Source organism: Nicotiana tabacum, chromosome 16 (genome assembly GCF_000715075.1).
Source record: "Nicotiana tabacum cultivar K326 chromosome 16, ASM71507v2, whole genome shotgun sequence".
NCBI classification, from domain to species: domain Eukaryota; kingdom Viridiplantae; phylum Streptophyta; class Magnoliopsida; order Solanales; family Solanaceae; genus Nicotiana; species Nicotiana tabacum.
In genome coordinates, this window is record NC_134095.1 from 162,709,931 (window position 1) to 162,728,970 (window position 19,040).

At 38.2% G+C, this 19,040-nt stretch overlaps 1 pseudogene; it reads left to right on the forward strand.

Annotated features, from left to right (window-relative positions):
• The first annotated feature begins 491 nt into the window (after positions 1-491).
• LOC107827252 (ATP-dependent RNA helicase DEAH12, chloroplastic-like) lies at positions 492-13,658 on the forward strand (annotated as a pseudogene).
• Positions 13,659-19,040: the final 5,382 nt, after the last annotated feature.

The following is a 19,040-nucleotide window of genomic DNA, read 5'->3' on the forward strand; positions in this document are numbered from 1 at the left end:
ATCAGTATTCGGCCATAAAAATTCCAATTTACACTTAAAATTTAATTTTGAAATTTTTCGAAATTTTGAAAAACTCCAAAAAGCTGTTTTTCAAAATTTTCACTCAAATCACTCACAAAATTTCAAAAACAATCCAAAATTATATTCATGTCTAAACACAGCTCTAATTTTCAAATACCATCATCATTTGATTTTTTTTTTTTTTTTTTTTTTACAATTCTTATGTCCAAACGCCCACTGTCTCCTTTTTTATTATATTTTTTTGTCCCAATTTATATAGTATCCTTTTCTTTTTAATCAGTTAAAAAAAGAATAATTATATTTAATAATAATTTTAATTTTAAATTTCTCTTTTTAATAAAATAATATTTAGCCGATGGAGGGAGTATAACTTAATATTCTATTTTTTTTTATATTCTCGGAAGAGGGAAGAAGGCGCCAATTTCAATTCCAAATCAACTTCAGCGAACCGTAAAACCCTTCCTAATTTGCACGTCTCTTCGTTTGTCCCTCCACTTTTTTTTTTGTTTTTTTTTTGAACTGTCCACTGTCATAAGTTCTGTATGTAACTGTTGATTCACTGATTTTTTTCTAGGGTTTTTATCGTACAATGCATACACCTGATTCTTCTACCTACAACCGCCGGTTCCCGGCGCCGGGGATGTATCCACAGCACAGTTACTGCCCGGCGAATCACCGGCCCTATAGGCCTGGATATTATGCTCGAATTACGAGCTTGATCGGCCGCCGGGGAATTGACACAAGCCGCCGAATTTCATAGTCCAGCTTCATTCCCGTAGTAACCACCGGAGAATCAGCCGGGCCGATTTGAACGCTCTAATTGAACAATTACCGTTTGCCCCTCGAAATTCCTTTGTATTTACCAAAGGTTTCATTTTCGGGTCACTGCTGTACGATCAATGGAGCGAAACACTTGAAGTGATTGTGGAATTATGGAGAATAAGGCTCGAAGGCAGGCATTTGTTTACACCGTGGGTGAAACGAAATGTTGAGGTTTCATCTGATAAGGATGAGTTGAACGAGAGGGTAAAATTGGTATTTTTGGAGAAGTTGAAGGGATTGTTGTTAGTAGAGGGTGAATTGTTACAAAAGTGGGAGAACAAATTAAAAGTGGGAGAACAAATTGGATTTGGGGTGCGATGATATTACAAAATTGGACAAATTACTAAAGAATAGGAATAACTTGAGGGTGTACAATGTGATTATGAAAAATAAGGAGGGGTTTGAGAAGGAGAGGGGTTTGATAAGGAAGAGGATAAAGGAGTTTAGAGTAGGGATTGAATGTATTATTCAGCATTTGGAGGAGAAGGGTTTTGAGGAAGAGGAAGAGGAAGAGGAAGAGGAAGAGGAAGAGGAAGAGGGTTTAAGTTTGGGAGAGACTTTGATTGGAATAAAATTCATTGTTTGATGATGAGAGAGTGTCGTAGGCTCGATGATTGCTTGCCAATTTTCGCTTTCCGGCAGCAGATACTTAGGCAAATACATTATCAACAGGTGCCTAATCTATTCATGTTTTTATTCTCGTTAGAGTTCAAGTTTTATGCACTCATAGTGTAAAAGATAATTTTTTTTTACGCTGTCAGTGTATATAACTTAAAATTCATTGGAGTTGTTACCTTGTTTGATACATTTAAATCCATTCGAGTTGTTACCTAGTTGAATATAGTGGACACACAATTACTTACCTGCACCACAGACATAGTGCATGCACCAAAGTAATAAGTGCAGGGCATGTGTCTTATACATAAGATTTGTCAGCTAACCATTGTTAATAGGGAAAAAGGTAAAAAATGTCCCTCTACTATTGTATATCGTTTACTTGTGCCACCGGTTATACTTTTCGGCCATTCTTGTCTCTACAGTTAATGAAGTTTTAAAAATTACCTCTAACCCTAATGTTTTGACACTGTGGCAGCTGACCCCCTCAATTTTTTCCATGTCAGCTGCCAAGTCATTAATTAACCCCCACAGACCCACTCAAATGTAATATTGAATGTAGCTTCTTCCACTAATATCCAAGTTTTGCTGGATGTCCAGTCCAAAATTGCTGGTTTTCCCACCTTCCCTTTTGATCCATTTCCTTTAAGAATGAAAAAAAATTGTGCTTCAATGTTACTATACAGAATAACGTACATTCTGCATTTTTTGCATTAAGGCTTCCAAATTAATACGAAGTACTTGATTTCAAATATATAAAGGACTGCAGAGAAGGAACTGTCACACCTCCTTTTTGCGCGCCTACCCCGAGGGATAGATGCGCGAGGGAGTTTTTCCAATTTAAGTGACAAAATTCGAAATGAGATTATTTATTTAATTCAGAGTCGCCACTTGGGAAAGGTTTGACTTTTGGTGTCCCAAGTCACCGGTTTATCTTGAATCCCAAATCGAGGAAAATATTCGACTTTCCAAATGAAGTCTGCAAATCAGAAATTCTAAGTAAGGAATTCTGTTGACCCGAGGGAAGGTGTTAGGCACCCCCGAATCCCGTGGTTCTAGCACGGTCGCTTAAATTGTTATAATGGCTAAATATCTGATTTAAATACATGTTGTGACTTATGTGTTTTTATTAAGTTTAAACCGCTTTTATTGTTATCATTTATTTTTTATAAAATTGCAACGTCGTGAAAATGCATCTTGAACCACGTCACAATCAATGCACCCGTAGTTGTTAATACATTTCGACTCCGTTGAGATTTGAATTTGGGTCACATAAATGCGCACCCGAATTTAAGAATGTAATTTAATTAAGTCATGCCTAAAGAGTCTAACGCGTTATTATCTTTGGGGAAGACAGTGAAATTCACTAAACAAGTCCATCCCAAATTCTAAGTATTTATTATGATCGATTATTGAGGGCCCCACAATTTACATTTTTATTTGGCGAGGCTTGTCTCATTATTTTTTTTAAAAGGATTAGCCTACAATGACTACATTTTCTATTATGTTCGTCTCTAAGAAATGGAAGAAAGAAAAATACATACTAATTGAGTTACATGTTTGGCCAACTCCGGATTCTTGTTAATTATCTGATTAATTATTTACGAGGCGGGAATTGTTTCGTGCCTTATTCCATGGGTGAACATGCTTTTAATTTGATAAGAGAAATTGCATACAAGATTTGATGAAATGATAAACTTACTCCAAACGTTTCTCGAGTTGAATTTAACTAACTTATTTAAACTAGATTAAGGGAATTAACTACTAGAAACTGCTACTAATGGGATTCGAACATGGTTCTATAGACTGCCTAACGAAATCCAATTTGATAGAGTTAGTTTAAATGACTTAGAACTAAATTGCGTCTCTTGCCAAATTAGAAGCAGCATGCCTTACGTGTTTAGAATAAGAATAGAGATGAGATTCACCTATCAATTTACTAAACACATGTGCACTCTACGTCATGCGGTCAACTAAAACAACTAAATAAACAGCGTAAACAAACTAAGGTTCCAATTAAGTACAAACTACCTCATGAGTTTGCTATTGAACTACAAACTAAAATTACACAATCTAACAACGTTTATAAAGCTGTAATTACAGCAGCAAATGATTGAACTCCTTTGCATCTTTCAATTCGTACTCATTGTTACTGTTACATCAGTGTGAGATTCAAAGTGTGTACCTGGATGTTGAATACAACAGAAGAAAAGAATACAGAGAAGTCAGCAGCAACAACAACAAGAATGGCAGCAACAACAACAAATACAGCAGCAGTGACAGTAACAAAGTGCACCAGGAACAACTCAAACGAAACCCGAAAAGATTTGTGAAAACCAGGTAGCAACAAACAGTATGCAAAACTCAAAATGGACTCGAACTCAAACCAAGGTTGGACCAGTAGATTGCATAGGAAGTTTCAACGAATTGGAGTAAAAAAAAAAAAAAAAGAAACAGTACCAACTACTGAGACTTCAAACTAAACCAAAGCCTGATGGAATTATGTTGCCAACCAAAAACTGAATTTGTTCTCTTTTTAGGACTGTTTTTATATCTCCAAAAAACCTCTTTAACTAATTGAGACCCTTCTCCTTTTATAGCCTTGCATCAGAGCATCTACAGCCTGTTAAACCATTCAAATTCCCTCCCATCTCCTGCTGTTTTTCCACTCAACCATTTGAAAAAAAACCCCTCCCATGAGATTCCCCTGACAACAAACTCTTTTCATTATTAAAATGCTTTATCATTTTATTAAACTAAACCAAACATGGGCAGCAGGAATGTATCCTGACAGCACATGCTGTCCAATTATTCTAATCCCCTAAGTTCTGACCAAACACATGCTGCCCAGAGTCAAAAGTGAGCACACATGCTATTAAATTGAACTACAATCTGTAATTCTTGCTAACACCAACAGCTATCCAATCCTTAGGTGATTTCTGATTCAAATAAACACACTAACAAGCAGCTATACTCAATTCTTTAATTGGATTCAAACAAAGCTTCAGCAGAAAATGAATAACATGAGTCAAATTATTACCATTCAAGGCTGAGACTAATTGACGACATATATTGAATCGGCTACGCGAATTACAACACATACAATCAATAGCTAATGATCAGAATCGAACAGTATTGAACAGGGGGTTCAAATTGCATAGTCAGAACAAGAAATGACCCTGGGAACTAATTAATCAATCGAAATTTATTTCAATCGATTACTCTGTTAAACACATACACTTATCAATGAGTAGCAACAGAGATTCGACCACATGAGAGGTCCGGGCAAGGACAGAACAGTCGACACAAAAATTCAAAACAAATAAACTAAACATTTGGACATATGAACAGACATTTAACTATAACAAAACAACAAAATGAACTGACAAGGAGAAGGGAAACAGAAATACCTTAAAGGCTTGAAAAATCAGAAGGCCTTGTCTCGGATTTGAATCGACCTTTCTTGGGGTTGAACGGACTTTAATCGAAGTGTTCTCAAACTGAGAACACTTCGATTAAGGTCCATTAGACCCTAATCTTCTGGTTCAAACGGACAAAATCGGACTTAGGACTTCTAGGGTTCTTAAGGTAGATTTGGGATTCAGGTTTTCCTGGTTGGATTCGGACCAAACCAAGCCTGGTTTGGTCACGAGGGAGGTCAGGGGAGTGTCTAGTGTGAATCTGGGGTAAGTCTGGCATAGGTCGAGGCCTGGCTCGAATCTTCAAATGAAGATTCGAGATGGTGGGGGAAGATTCGAGACCCACGGCTAGTGGATCTGTGTTCAGGGGGTCGAGGTGGTCCTAGGGTGTTAAGATGGTGGTCACCAGCGTCCTTGCCGCCGGGTTTATGGCGAGGGGAAAGGGGGGCGGCGCTAGGGTTTCGTGGGGTTTGGGTCTGTGAGGGAGACGAAGATGAGGGAGGGGTGCTTGGATAGGGGGTGGGGTACAAGATAAGGGCTTATATACGGGGTGGATGGTTTGATCTTGGCCGTTAGATCAATTGAGATCAACGACCTGGATCTCTCACTTAACGGAAACGACATCGTTTGGTTAAGTGAGACCGGGTTGGTCTTTGGGTGGAATGGGTCGGGTTAGGTAATGGGTGAGTGATCTGGACCGTCAATCTAGTGAGATTAACGGTCCAAATTGAGGGTGACACAACGACGTCGTTTGGACAGTCGTGTGGCCCGCCTAATTGGACCGGACAAAAGGGGATTCGGACTGGGTTATTTTGGGTTGGGCCTGTTCTTATTTAATTCAAACAGGCCCAATCCGAAAATCCCTTTCTTCTTTCTTCTTTAATTTCTAAAAATCTCAACTAAATTGTAAAATAAAACTATACAAACATTAAACAACAATTATCACACATATTAACATTTAATTGAAATAACATCACTTAATGACAAAAATAGAATAAAAGATGCATATTTTTTGTGATTTTCCTTTTAATAACCGAATTATGACTTGATTAATTCCTAATAGTAGAATGATATCGTAAACTTACACACGACATATATTTTTGTATTTTTGTTTGATAAGACTAAATAAATACAGACAAAACCACAAATAGCTAAAAACAAATGCCACGTAAATTTCAAAAATTGTACAGCAAGGCCATTTGTTATTATTTTGATTTCTTTTGGAGTAATTGTCGTGTAAACAAAAATCTCACAGCAACTATCAAGGTTTTCTTATGGTATTTTTGCTTCTAAATGGGAGGAAACCAGGGAAATAAAACCTTTAGATTTATTCTGTTGCATGCTTTCGTAGAATTTGTTGGTGAATAACAAGAGCCTCCACCATCGACATCATTGCCGTCATCGCCGCCGCTAATCGAGCAGCCATCACCTCCGGTGGAAAAGCCTCAAAAGCTTCAGCGGAGAAAGAGTGGTATCAGGCCATTCCACCAAATTTCAGGCCATTCCACCGTGCCAATCGTCGTCCCCAAACCTCTGCAACTCTCCGATGAGCACCAGGTGGCCGGAAATGGAGTTCCGGCCGTCCAAATCGACCAAAACCAATGCGAAATGATTTCTGCCGATGAGGAGATTGCTCCCAACACCTCAAATGACAACAACAATGGGCCAATCTTCTCGAATCTGAAGAAAACAAATTCTGCAGAGTCGACCATGCCAGGTGCTCGACAAAATGCCAAAGTCAGGGGAAAACACGCACGCATACATAGATCTATACAAAAATAATAAAGGGAAGGTGGGAAAACCAGCAATTTTGGACTGTGTTTCAGGAAAGAAAAATTTGAATCTTAATTGCAAATTTGCAAGTTTAATTTATTATACTGTTTCTATGCGACCAAGGTTATAAAAAGGGGAATTATGGTACAAGCTATTATTGTTTTCTATTAATTTCTATTTTTTCTGTTTCTTTAGTTAAGCACCTGCGGCCTTAAGAGTAAATTGGTTCTTTGTTTGGTGTTTCTAAATGATCATAGAGTGCGAGGAGCAATGGTTTTTGGATGGGGATAATGGCTATTGGTAAAGTTGGAAGGCGAGGGAGTTTGAGGGAGAAGAAGATGATAATATTTTAATAAGAAAATGGGTGGGTTAATTAATGACTTGGCAGCTGACATGGATAAAATTGATGTGGTCAGCTGCCAGTGTCAAAACGTTAGGGTTAGGGGTATTTTTTCACACTTCATTAACGACAGGGACGAGAATGGCCGAAAAGTGTAACAGGTGGCACAAGTAACCAATAAGCAATAGTAGAGGGGCAATTTTGACCCTTTGCCCTTGTTACTGTATGCATTCTTAACTCAATTAACCAATTAACAGTGTCATTAACTATTGTATATTGTTTTTTCTGTATGGGGAGACTGCACATGTACACGAGCTCCCCCTTGCATTTATGAGAATACACAAACATGTGACTTAGAGGTTGCCAAATAGCAACTATACCTTGTGCAAGGGCTTGCTCTCTCTTTTTCCTGGACGTTAATTAGCAAAAGAAAAATATTATTCATCCTTTGTTATCATTCCGGCTCGCGATAAAGGAATAGTGAGCTGAACTTATCCTGAAAACATAAAAAAATAATAACAATCTTAAATTTTTACTGCGAATTTACTGGGAAGAAATTTTGAACTACCATTTGAAAATGAAAATATTGTTAATTTTGGAGTATCTTGACTGGAATATTAGGTAAAGGAGTTATATTACTTACGAAGAAATTAAGTTGTGTTGAGTCATCGTGTTTGCTGTTGGCAGGTTTGAGAAACTGTTTATTTTCGTCTCTCCCCCCCCCCTCCCAACCCTCCGTTGTCGTCCAGTCTAGCATTTTATTACACAAATGCCTTGTTCATATTTGACTTTGCGAAAATGGATATTTAGTTCCGGAGGACTTTCACTTGCTCCTAGCACACCTGTGTAATATCAGTTATTTATAAGAAATCTGTGTTGAGTTTGTTTGAGCTTGATTCTTTGTTATATATATATATACATACTGCGATGTTGCAAATTCTGGGTGACCGTTTTGATTGGCGAGACTGGATCAGGAAAAGGTACACAACTGGTTCAATTCCTAGCTGATTCTGGAGTGACTGGTAATGGATCTATAGTTTGTACTCAGCCCCGGAAGCTTGCTGCCAATTCTTTGGCACAAAGGGTGCAACAGGAAAGCGAAGGGTGTTATGATGACACCTCGATCATATGCTATTCTTCATATTCATCTGGTCATAAATTTGATTCAAAGATTGTGTTTATGACAGATCATTGCCTTCTACAGCACTATATGGTCGATGAGACTTTGTCCAAGATTTCATGTATTGTTGTTGATGAGGCACATGAAAGAAGCCTGCCTAAACACTGATCTACTTTTAGCATTGATAAAGAATTTGCTCCATCACAGACTTGATCTGAGGCTTGTTATTATGTCTGCCACAGCTGATGCAGACCAGCTTGCTGATTACTTCTTTGGCTGTGGAACGTTCCACGTGGCTGGTAGAACTTATCCGGTTGATATTAAATATGTTCCCTGTGAATCCACTGGATGTCTTGGTGCTGGCCCAATCTCCTCTTATGTTTATGATGTTATTAAGATGATGACTGAAATCCATGAAACAGAGGGAGAGGGAACACTCCTAGCCTTCTTGACTTCTCAAATTGAAGTCGAATGGGCTTGTGAGAAGTTTCAATCATCATCAGCCATTGGTTTACCTTTACATGGCAAACTATCCTATGAAGAACAGCATAGAGTTTTTCTCAGCTATCCGGGGAAGAGAGGTAATATTCAGTACAAATGTTGCTGAGACATCATTGACAATTCCAGGGGTTAAATATGTTGTTGATTCTGGCATGGTCAAAGAAAGAAGGTTTGAACCTGGCACTTGCATGAGTATTCTCAGGATATGCAATGTCAGCCAGAGCTCTGCTAATCAACGGGCTGGCCGTGCTGGGAGAACTGAACCAGGAAGGTGTTATAGACTTTACTCAGAAAGTGATTTTGAGGCTATGCCTTGTCATCAGGAACCTGAAATTCGCAAGGTTCATCTTGGTGTTGCAGTGTTGAGGATTCTTGCTCTGGGCATCAAGAACGTGCAAGATTTTGATTTTGTTGACGCACCTAGCGCTAAAGCTATTGAGATGGCCACCAGAAATCTGGTTCAGTTAGGAGCTGTTAGGCAAAAAGATGATGCTTATGAATTAACTACAGACGGGCGAAAAATAGTCAAGTTGGGTATTGAACCTCGGCTAGGCAAAATGATCCTGCGTTGCTTTAGTAAACATTTGAGTAGAGAAGGTGTTGTTCTTGCTGCTGTTATGGCTAATTCGAGCAGTATGTTTTGTAGGATTGGTTCTGAAGGAGACAATCTAAAATCTGATTGCTTGAAGGTGCAATTTTGCCATCCAAATAGTGATCTATTCACTCTACTTTCTGTTTACAGAGAATGGGAGGCTGTGCCTAGGGAAAGGAAGAATGGCTGGTGTTGGGATAATAGCATCAATGCCAAATCCATGAGGAGATGCCAGGAGACTGTGCAAGAACTGGAAGCTTGCCTCGAGAACGAACTTAATATTATTATTGCAAGCTACTGGCTTTGGGATCCTCAGGTGCATACCGAGCATGATGAAACTTTGAAAAGTACAATACTTTTTTCACTTGCGGAGAATGTTGCTAAGTATTCTGGATATGATCAGCTAGGTTATGAGGTAGCACTAAGTGGGAAGTATATCCAACTACATCCATCATGTTCACTGTTAAATTTTGATCGACGACCTACCTGGGCAGTTTTTGGTGAAATCCTTGCTGCAGCTAATGAGTATCTGGTCTGTGTTACCGTATTTGAGTTTAGTTCTCTTTGTACTCTTAGTCCTTCCCCGTTGTTTAATTTTCTGGAGATGGATGCCCAAAAGCTGGAAAAGAAGGTTTTAACAGGTTTTGGGAGCATGCTATTGAAAAGATTCTGTGGAAAATCTAACAGTAGTGTCAATAACCTTGTTTCACGCATTAGAACTAAACATTTGGATGAAAGGATTGGCATTCAAGTTAATGTTGATAAGAATGAGGTTTTGTTATGTGCTTCGTCCAGTGACATGGAGCGTGTTTTGGGCCAAGTGAATGATGCACTAAAGTATGAAAGCAAGTTGTTGCAGAATGAATGCTTGGAGAAATGCCTATTCAATGGTGGATCAGCTGCTTCTGCCTCAGTTGCCCTCTTTGGAGCTGGTGCAATTGTTAAGCATTTGGAGCTTAAGAAGAGATTCTTGGCTGCTGACATATTTCATTCAAATACAAAAGCAGTTGATGATAAGGAACTGCTGATGTTTTTGGAGAGAAACACATCGGGTGATATTTGTGCACTGCTCAAGTCCTCAGGCATTGGCCACGACAATGAGGAGAACAGATGGGGCAGGGTAACATTTCTTTCTCCTGATGCTACTAAACAAGCTACATTGTTGGATAAGGTAGAATGTGGTGGTGGCTTTCTAAAAGTTGTTCCTTCGAGGAGTGTATTCTGTAATGACCAAACGCAGTTTTCCTCTGTTCTCAGAGCTAAAGTTTATTGGCCTCGTAGATGCAGTAAAGGTTTAGCTATTGTAAAATGTGAACCAAAAGATGTTGCTTTTATAGTAAATGATTTCTCTGGTGTAATGATAGGTGAAAACTTTATCCGTTCAAAGGCAAGCAATAAGTACATTGACAGCATAGTAATTTCAGGCAAGCAATAGCGATCTTTCTGAACCGGAGATATTTGACGTTTTGAGTGCAGCAACGAACATGAAAATTCTGGATTTCTTCTTGGTGAGAGGAGATGCTGTGGAAAATCCTCCAATTGCTGCTTGTGAAGAAGCACTTAGAAGAGAAATATCCGCCTTCATGCCTAAAAGAATCCCTTTAGTCCAGTCTATTCGGGTTCAGGTCTTCCAACCAGAACCGAAGGACACTTACATGCGAGCGGCTGTCCTGTTTGATGGAAGTCGGCATCTTGAAGCAGCTGAGGCTTTGGAGCAAATTGATGGCAAGGTTTTGTCTGGATGTCTTCCCTGGCAGAAGATAAGATGTCAGCAACTGTTTCACACCTCTGTTTCCTGTCCTGCACCAGTTTATCATGTTATTAGGAACCAGCTGGATTCTTTACTTGCACGTCTCCGGGGAAGAAAGGGTATCTTTTAGTGCTCTAAGTTATATTTCTTCTCTCTGGTTGTATTTTTTGAAAATTTTAATTTAACTAACTGTCATCTCTGCTGAATTGCTTCTTAATAAAGGCATGGCAATGTGGGAAATTGAAATAAACTATAGAGCAGCGGCTGAAATGATATTTAATTTATGTGGCAGAGTTAGTGTACCCTATTACTACCACTAATGCAGATTGCTACTGTCACCTTTTCGTTTCCTTATTCCTCGACCAGAATGAAATTGGACTTGGACAAATTCACCATTTTAAAGTAAATTTTATATGTAGAAACTAAATAAAATCTATGAATTGAAACTGTTTGTTCCAAAATATCAAATTTTGTCTGAAAATATCACCATCAGAGTTTAACAGTTGACTTCTGATAAAAGAAAAGTCCGACAATTTGGGGTGGAAATCGAACTTTTTTCTTTCTCTCTGTGTCTGTAAGTTTCCTTTTCTTTTTGTGCTGGATGACTTTGAAAAAGGAGTCTTGATACTTTATGGTTATATGACAGTACAAAGTTATTTACAAAGTGCCTGAGCACTATCACTAACCCTTGCTCTTCTCCCAGATTTGATGTTAATCTGATGATTACTTTCCTTGTACTACCCAGATTCAACTTAAATATCACTTGTCTGGTCAAATTCTAAATGGTAACTGAAAAAAAGCATTCTTGCATACTGCAGATTCCCCTCTCTCTTGCTCCATTCTGGAGATGCAGAAAAACATAGTAGGATATAAGGAGAAGGGGGGATGTTCTGTAAAACTCTTTTAGTAAAAGTGATCTTTTTGTAAAACAATTTTTATTTTTTAAATAAAGACAACAAAATTATTCAGAGACATTGATTATTGATTAGGTGGTACTTGGCTGCTGAGAAAACTTTGGATTGCTTTGCAGGTGTGGAGTGCAATCTGGAGAGAAATGAAAATGGGTCTTATAGGGTTAAAATATCTGCTACTGGTACAAAGATTGTGGCAGAACTGAGAAGGCCATTGAAGCAACTTATGAAAGGCAAGATTGTGGATCATGTGGGTATTTCTCCAACTGTTGTCCAACTTCTATTTTCAAGAGAAGGGACTAATATTATGAAGATGGTTCAGCGGGAGACAGGGACCTATATTCTTTTTGACAGGCATAGCCTTTATGTGAGAATCTTTGGTTCCTCAGACATGATTGGTATGGCGCAGCAGAGTTTCGGTAACGCCCTTCTGGCTTTACATGAAAGCAAGCAACTTGAAGTGCATGTTCGTGGAGGACTTTTGCCTCTTGGCCTGATGAAAAGAGTTGTTCAGAGGTGTGGACCAGATCTTAGTGGTCTCAAACTAAAGGTGCCCGATGCAGAGCTCTCTCTGAACACTAGGCGCCATTGCATCTCTATTAGAGGTACTAAAGAGATGAAGCAAAAAGTTGAGGAGATAATTTCTGAAATTTCTCAAACAAGTGGGTTTCCAAATCGAAGGATGGATGATGAGGCTGACTGTCCTATTTGCTTGTGTGAACTAGAGGATGCTTATAGACTTGAAGGTTTTACCCACATCTTCTGTCGATCATGCTTGCTGGAATAGTGCGAGTCTGCAATCAGAAGCAGGGAAGGTTTCCCGCTATGTTGTGTGCATAAAGGTTGTGGAGCACGTATGCTGTTTGCTGATTTGAGGTCTCTATTGTCAAGTGAGAAGTTGGAAGAACTTTTCAGGGCTTCTATAGGGGCTTTTGTAGCAGCAAGCGGGGGTCACTACCGGTTTTGCCCCTAACCTGACTGCCCTTCAGTGTATCGTGTTGCTGAATCAGGAGTGGTTGGTGCGCCCTTTACCTGTGGTGCATGTTATGTGGAGACGTGTGTTAAATCTCCATGAATTGATGAATTGAGCTGTCCGTAAATGCACTCGAATGAAGAAGATGAAGAAATTAAGAAGAAGCAAAACAGAGAACAGAGCTTCAGTTTTTCATTACTCACGTGCTATCCTTACAAGGCTATATATATACATCTCCTACCTAATGAATGACAGCTGTAAATCAACTAACTAATACCCCACTAACATAAGTTAGTTAACACTGTTAGCAACTAACTAACCAACTGACCATGGTCAGCTAACTACAGTCAACTAATCCTCAGTCAAGTAATTGCTGTGCAATTGATGTTTAATTCCTCTACAACGTGTACGAGTTGCCACCTGGAATATCACCCCTACATTTCGTGCGAGAAGTACCGGCAGATCAAGGATGACCCAGATTTCTCTCTAAAGGAATGGTCCAAGGGGAAAGAGAATGTGAAGAAATGTCCTGTTTGCGGGTTTACAATAGAGAAGGTGGATGGTTGCAATCATATAGAGTGTAGGTGTGGAAAAGTACATGTTTGCTGGGTTTGTTTGGTATTCTTCAACAGCAGCGACGATTGCTATAACCATTTAAGGTCTATTCACCAGGCCATTATATGAGGTACAAATAACTATAATTCAATAACATAGGTGTAAATATCTGCTTCTGTATATATTCCCGGACCCTTATATGTATATAAACAAATAAACAAGTAAATAAATGTATGAGGTATACACAATCGGAAACCATCTTTATATCCCTAGTACAAATGTTTATTTCTGTAAGTTATATGTTCAGAACTAACCCTCTTTTGAAGAGTTAAATGGTGACATTTTGAGGGTAACTTCTAAGATAATCTGTGGATTCAGTTAATTCCCTTCTTTCCAACGTAAATAGCAGTATAACATGTCTGATGAAGGTAACATTCTCGTCACGTGAGAAAGATTGTTTATGTGTCCACCTTGTTTTGGTGGAGTTGGGGAAAAAAAAAAGGAAACAGAAAGAGAGAGAACTTTTCTGTTGTTGACGAATGGGTAGATGTAACATGGTAGATTTTAGGTCTTTAGATAGTATAGGATCTATGAGCATTGTGTTCTTCCAAGCTGCCTTTGATTGCCTAAAAGGAAATATAACAGTTAGAATGACTGAATGAGATCTGAAACTGACCAGAGGTTAAAAATATGCCTAAAATCAATCGTTTGGCAATAGTGGGATTGTATTTTAGAGATTGGAAAAGAGTTGATTGAGGATTCCTATCGGAATTATTTGTTCTGTAAATATTGGGCCTAGTAAGTTTTTCCTGATCTTTTAATGTTACTTATTCTATATACTTATATTTGCCCGCTTACATGACGTGATTGCATGATCCTGAATCCTGATGAGTGTTGATGTTATATTATAATGTTAGTGTGACTGACTCACTGGTCCGATTAATTCACATTTGTGCATAAGGCTCATTTAGAGAGAAGTACTGTTCACCAACAATTTATCCATTCTCAAGGTTCACATTCGAGATCCTGATTAAGGATGAACGGATCTTATCCACCCGCCACATCTCTTGGTGTTTTTTAAGGTTTTCGAGATGGTTGATTATTCTTGGCATGAGTTTACCTGGTCCATCTTTAGAGCTCGTGACTGCTACCTGCTGCATAAGATATTGAGTTTCTCTACAAAATATGTAACGTGAGAGTCCTTATACTAAAACTTTTAATCCATGATTTCCAACTCTACTCGTATTTCATTGTCGTTTCAGAAAATAAGCCTAATAAGTGGTAAAAGAAAGCTGATCACAGAAATTGCTATTATTTTCAGCTAGGCATGCTGCGCAAATGACAATGATATTAAATGAAAATGTTTTGCCTCTGCCTTCCACTCGAGGACACTATTCACTTTGTAAGAAACTTTATTGAGAAACTTCAGAATTTCCTTGTTTTCTATGCTAAACACTTGCGTTTAGCATTCAGAAACATTCAATAAAGGTATTTATTATGAAGAAGAAAGAATAAAGGTATTTATTATGACGAGAGAAAATGTAGACTAATTATTAAGTTGGAGATTAAAGTGATGTGGCAAATTTCGGGGATGATGTGATGACCCAAAAGGTCATCTCTTGTTTTAGAAGGCGAATCTGTGTTTCGAGACTTTTTAAAATCTCCTTTTATCCCTCCTCGATTTGCGTGCGCAGTCCAGGCACGATTCCGGAAAGGCTTTATGTTAAAATTCGAGAAAGTAATAATTTTTGCATTTAAAAGTTGATTTTAGTTAACTTCGGTCAATATATTGAGTAAACGGACCCGAACTCGTGTTTTGACGGTCCCGAAGGATCCATAGTAAAAATAAGACCTGGGCGTATGCCCGGAATCGAATTCTGAGGTTCCTAGCCCGAGAAATGAATTTTTGATAAAAATTGTTAAACTGAAATTCCAAAGGTTTTGAGAAATTAGTAAATGTTTGATCTCGTTAGTATCGGGCCCGTATTTTGGTTCCAGAGCCCGGTACAAGTTTAATATGATAATTACGTCATGTCTGTGAAAGTTGGTAAAAAACGAAGTTTATTTGACGTGATTTGGACCTTTGGTTGAGAAAATAGAAGTTTTGAAACTATCTTGAAAATTTCATGTGTTTTGGTGTTGAATTCGTAGTTCTAGGTGTTATTTTGGCGATTTGATCACATGAGCAAGTTCGTATGATGTTTAAAAACTTGTGTGCATGTTTGGTTTAGAGCCTCAAGGGCTCGGGTGAGTTTTGGATAGGCTACAGAGTGATTTGGACTTAACGAATTTTGCTGGTGTGCTTCAGGTCTGCAGACTGCTCGCAAATGCAGCTCGCATTTGCGAAGGCTGGGAAGGGGACCTTCGCATTTGCGAAGCTCAGTGTCGTAATTGCGATGAGAATAGGCCGCATTTGCGAACGCTTGTTCGCATTTGCGATGCTAGCAGGTCAGGCCAATCTTTGCATTTGCGAAGCAAAGTCCGCATTTACCAGGTTCGCAAATGCGATACCTGCAACTGTTCAAAATGATTTTTGGACGAGATTTTTCATTCATTCTACCATTTTTCAAAACCTAAACTTCAAGAGGCGATTTTTCAAAGACTAGTTGATAACGCCCAACTATGCCTTTTAAAGGACAAAGCGGTCGATGCAAATATAATCCGGTTTTATGTCCGGAATTGAATCCTCAGGGATCTAACCTATCTATTACACTATACGACAATGTTATTATCAACTCAATCAATCTCTAGATGCAAGATTTTTGATCAATAAAGATTGGGTTTTTGTTTAACTACTTCAACTACTATTAAAAACAACAGTAAACTAAAACAAAGATAATTCAATGGTAAAATGGTCTAGGGCAGTGATTTCCCCAATTGCTAGTTTAGGTCTTGACTCTTTCGCTATAATCTCACCATAATACTCTATGAGGATTAAGAGTTATGGGTTATCATAATTATCTCTCGATCAACTACAATAATTTACTAGAGCATTCTCTCGAACTACTCTAGCTGACAATAGTTATGCAACTCTAAATTATCCCACCAAAGTTTTGTTATCTCTAAACTCACTTTTAAGTTCAAGTAACGAATCTCTTCAATTACCCAAAAGTGGTGTTGTTCAACAACTATCTAATCTAATATTCTTTCTCAAGCAATATAAGATAATTAGACATGATTAATCAAGGGCCCATTCAATTAATCACCATACAAAACGTAGTTGAACAATCATATCATAAATCCGGCTCGATTATAACAACTTGAGTCAAAACTTCAACCAACAATTGGTTCCATCAACCCTAGATAAGTATTTAGCTACTCATAACAAAATAAGAGAAAACTACTAAATTGTTCATAATGTAAAATTGCAAGAATTAAAAGGAGATAAAAAAACTCTAATGTTTGGTTGACCTTCTCACTCTTGTTCTTGCCTCCAAAAGTAGTCTAAAATTAGCTTAGCACAATTTTGGGCGAGTTTCTAAAGCATATAAGGGTTTTACAAAAGTTTTCCTGATATTACACTTTGGTCCTCAAACTTTCCAGCAACGTGAACAGTGCACCGCGGTCGACCGCGGTGAATGCTGACCTTTCTGCCTTACGTTGTTAATCTACCGCGGTTCACCGCGGTGCCACCGCAGTCGCGGTGGCCTTCTTGCCCAGGCCATTTATGCTTCTTTGTGTTCGGGTACTTCTCGAGTGGGCGTTTTTCTTCACATTATCGCCTCCAAAACACTCCATGTTGCTTCCTCTCATATAATATTCCCTGCTAAACAAAAGAACACTATTTAGAGCATTTTGTTGGCAATTTATCTATAAAACAACAACAAAGTATGGTTATATTAAGGTGTAAATATCAACTATATAGCCTACTATCAATACCCCACACTTAAATTATTGCTAGTCCTCGAGCAATCCACCACACTCCATCAAAATTCCTTACCTAGGCTTTTCCCTTAACGACTAACACCATGAACATTTTACAAAAGTTGCACCTAGTAGTGAACAACCTTTACCTCAAGAGTCAAACCTTTTGTACCATGCAACATTTACACTTACTCAAACTACTATATACAAGAGTCAAGACTTACCTTTCCTTTGTGAATCACATGCCCTCACATCACACAAGGGAGTAGTTCCACATATAATGATAATTAGAACAAGTAGGAAGTAAGATAGACAAAATTCGCTCACTCTCAGAAAGAACGTTCACATGCCACAAAGATGCACCATAGACTTGCCCGTAGTGTAATACTTTACTAATTGAGCCCATTCAGTCTAAGATCAATAGGACTTTACTTGGTTGTAATGTAGGCTAAGGGACGAGTAGGATATATTTAGATATAGTGACTAACCTCCCTAAGCACTTTTAATACAATTACATTAAACTTAAAAATCATAGTTGTGCCAACCAAACACTCCACCTCATTTGTTTAAAACATCCCATCCATTAGGTGCAATTTGTACAAACCACCACTTATCAACCATTATAATTATTTATAACCCGTATTTTTTACTTTTTTTTTTCGTGGTGCTTTTTATTTTATGCTTCAAAATTCCACATCTTTTCTCTATCTCAATGGTTCCACTCAAAAACTAAACCACCCCCCACACTTTTGCTTTTGCATATTTCCACTACCATTCAAGTGCTTATTGGGAGGTAAAAGGGTTTAAATGGCAAGCTATTCAAACAATTGGGTAAGGTTTTCAATGTGGTTGCCAAAGAAATAGGCTTATAGGCTCAACGGGGTTAACTAAGATGTATTGCATTCAGGTGGGTTTACTTTATATGTCTGGCTCAACAAAGAAATGCCTATATCACTTCTAAAACTGAAAGAAACTACTATTTCGCTTTGCAAACACACAGGGCAAGTTCTAGGCATCAAATATGAAACATGGAACAAAGTAAAACTCACACACACATGGCACATGACTCACTCCGGATTGGTTTATCAAGACATTATCTTTTGAGTATTCAAGTTAGATGCAAACGTACAATTTTAAGGCACTCTAACAGGATTCAACCAATGAAGTTAGGCGTTATATTCTAGTGTCTATTGTGCTCAGGTGTATCAACGCTAAGGGTTTTTCTTCGAATTTAGCTCGTAGCCCATTAGTCCAAATTTAAAAACTAAAAAGAACAAAATTAAACAAAAACTACCTATACTCGGTTCAAGCTAAATCCTTGGAAAAGAACCGTAGCCCAAAGAAAAACCAAGGGGGAGTTACTACACTACCTAAAAATAAAAAAAATAAAAATCTTTTTGGTCTTTTCTCTAGACTAACTTCCCTCAAGAAAATTATCTAAAGGATCCATCATCAGGAAGAGTCTCCATATTCCAAATTTTTTTTCTGACTTAGTCCCTCAAGAACCCCGCCAAAAGAGATCCGTCTATGGGACAAGTCACTTACTACTTTAGCTTTCCTAATGAACTATTACTCTGCATCAAAACAATCAAAGCAAGACAAAACAAGCAAAATCAAACAGTCAATTGTTATAATTACAAACATACAATGAAGTATCTCATACCCCACACTTAAAATGAAGACATGTCCCCATGGCTTTAAAATTTAAAGAACAGTGAGGTTAAGGAACTTCCTTGAAGGCTCACTCCTGATCGGAGACAGTGTCTGGGTTCACGTTGCACGTA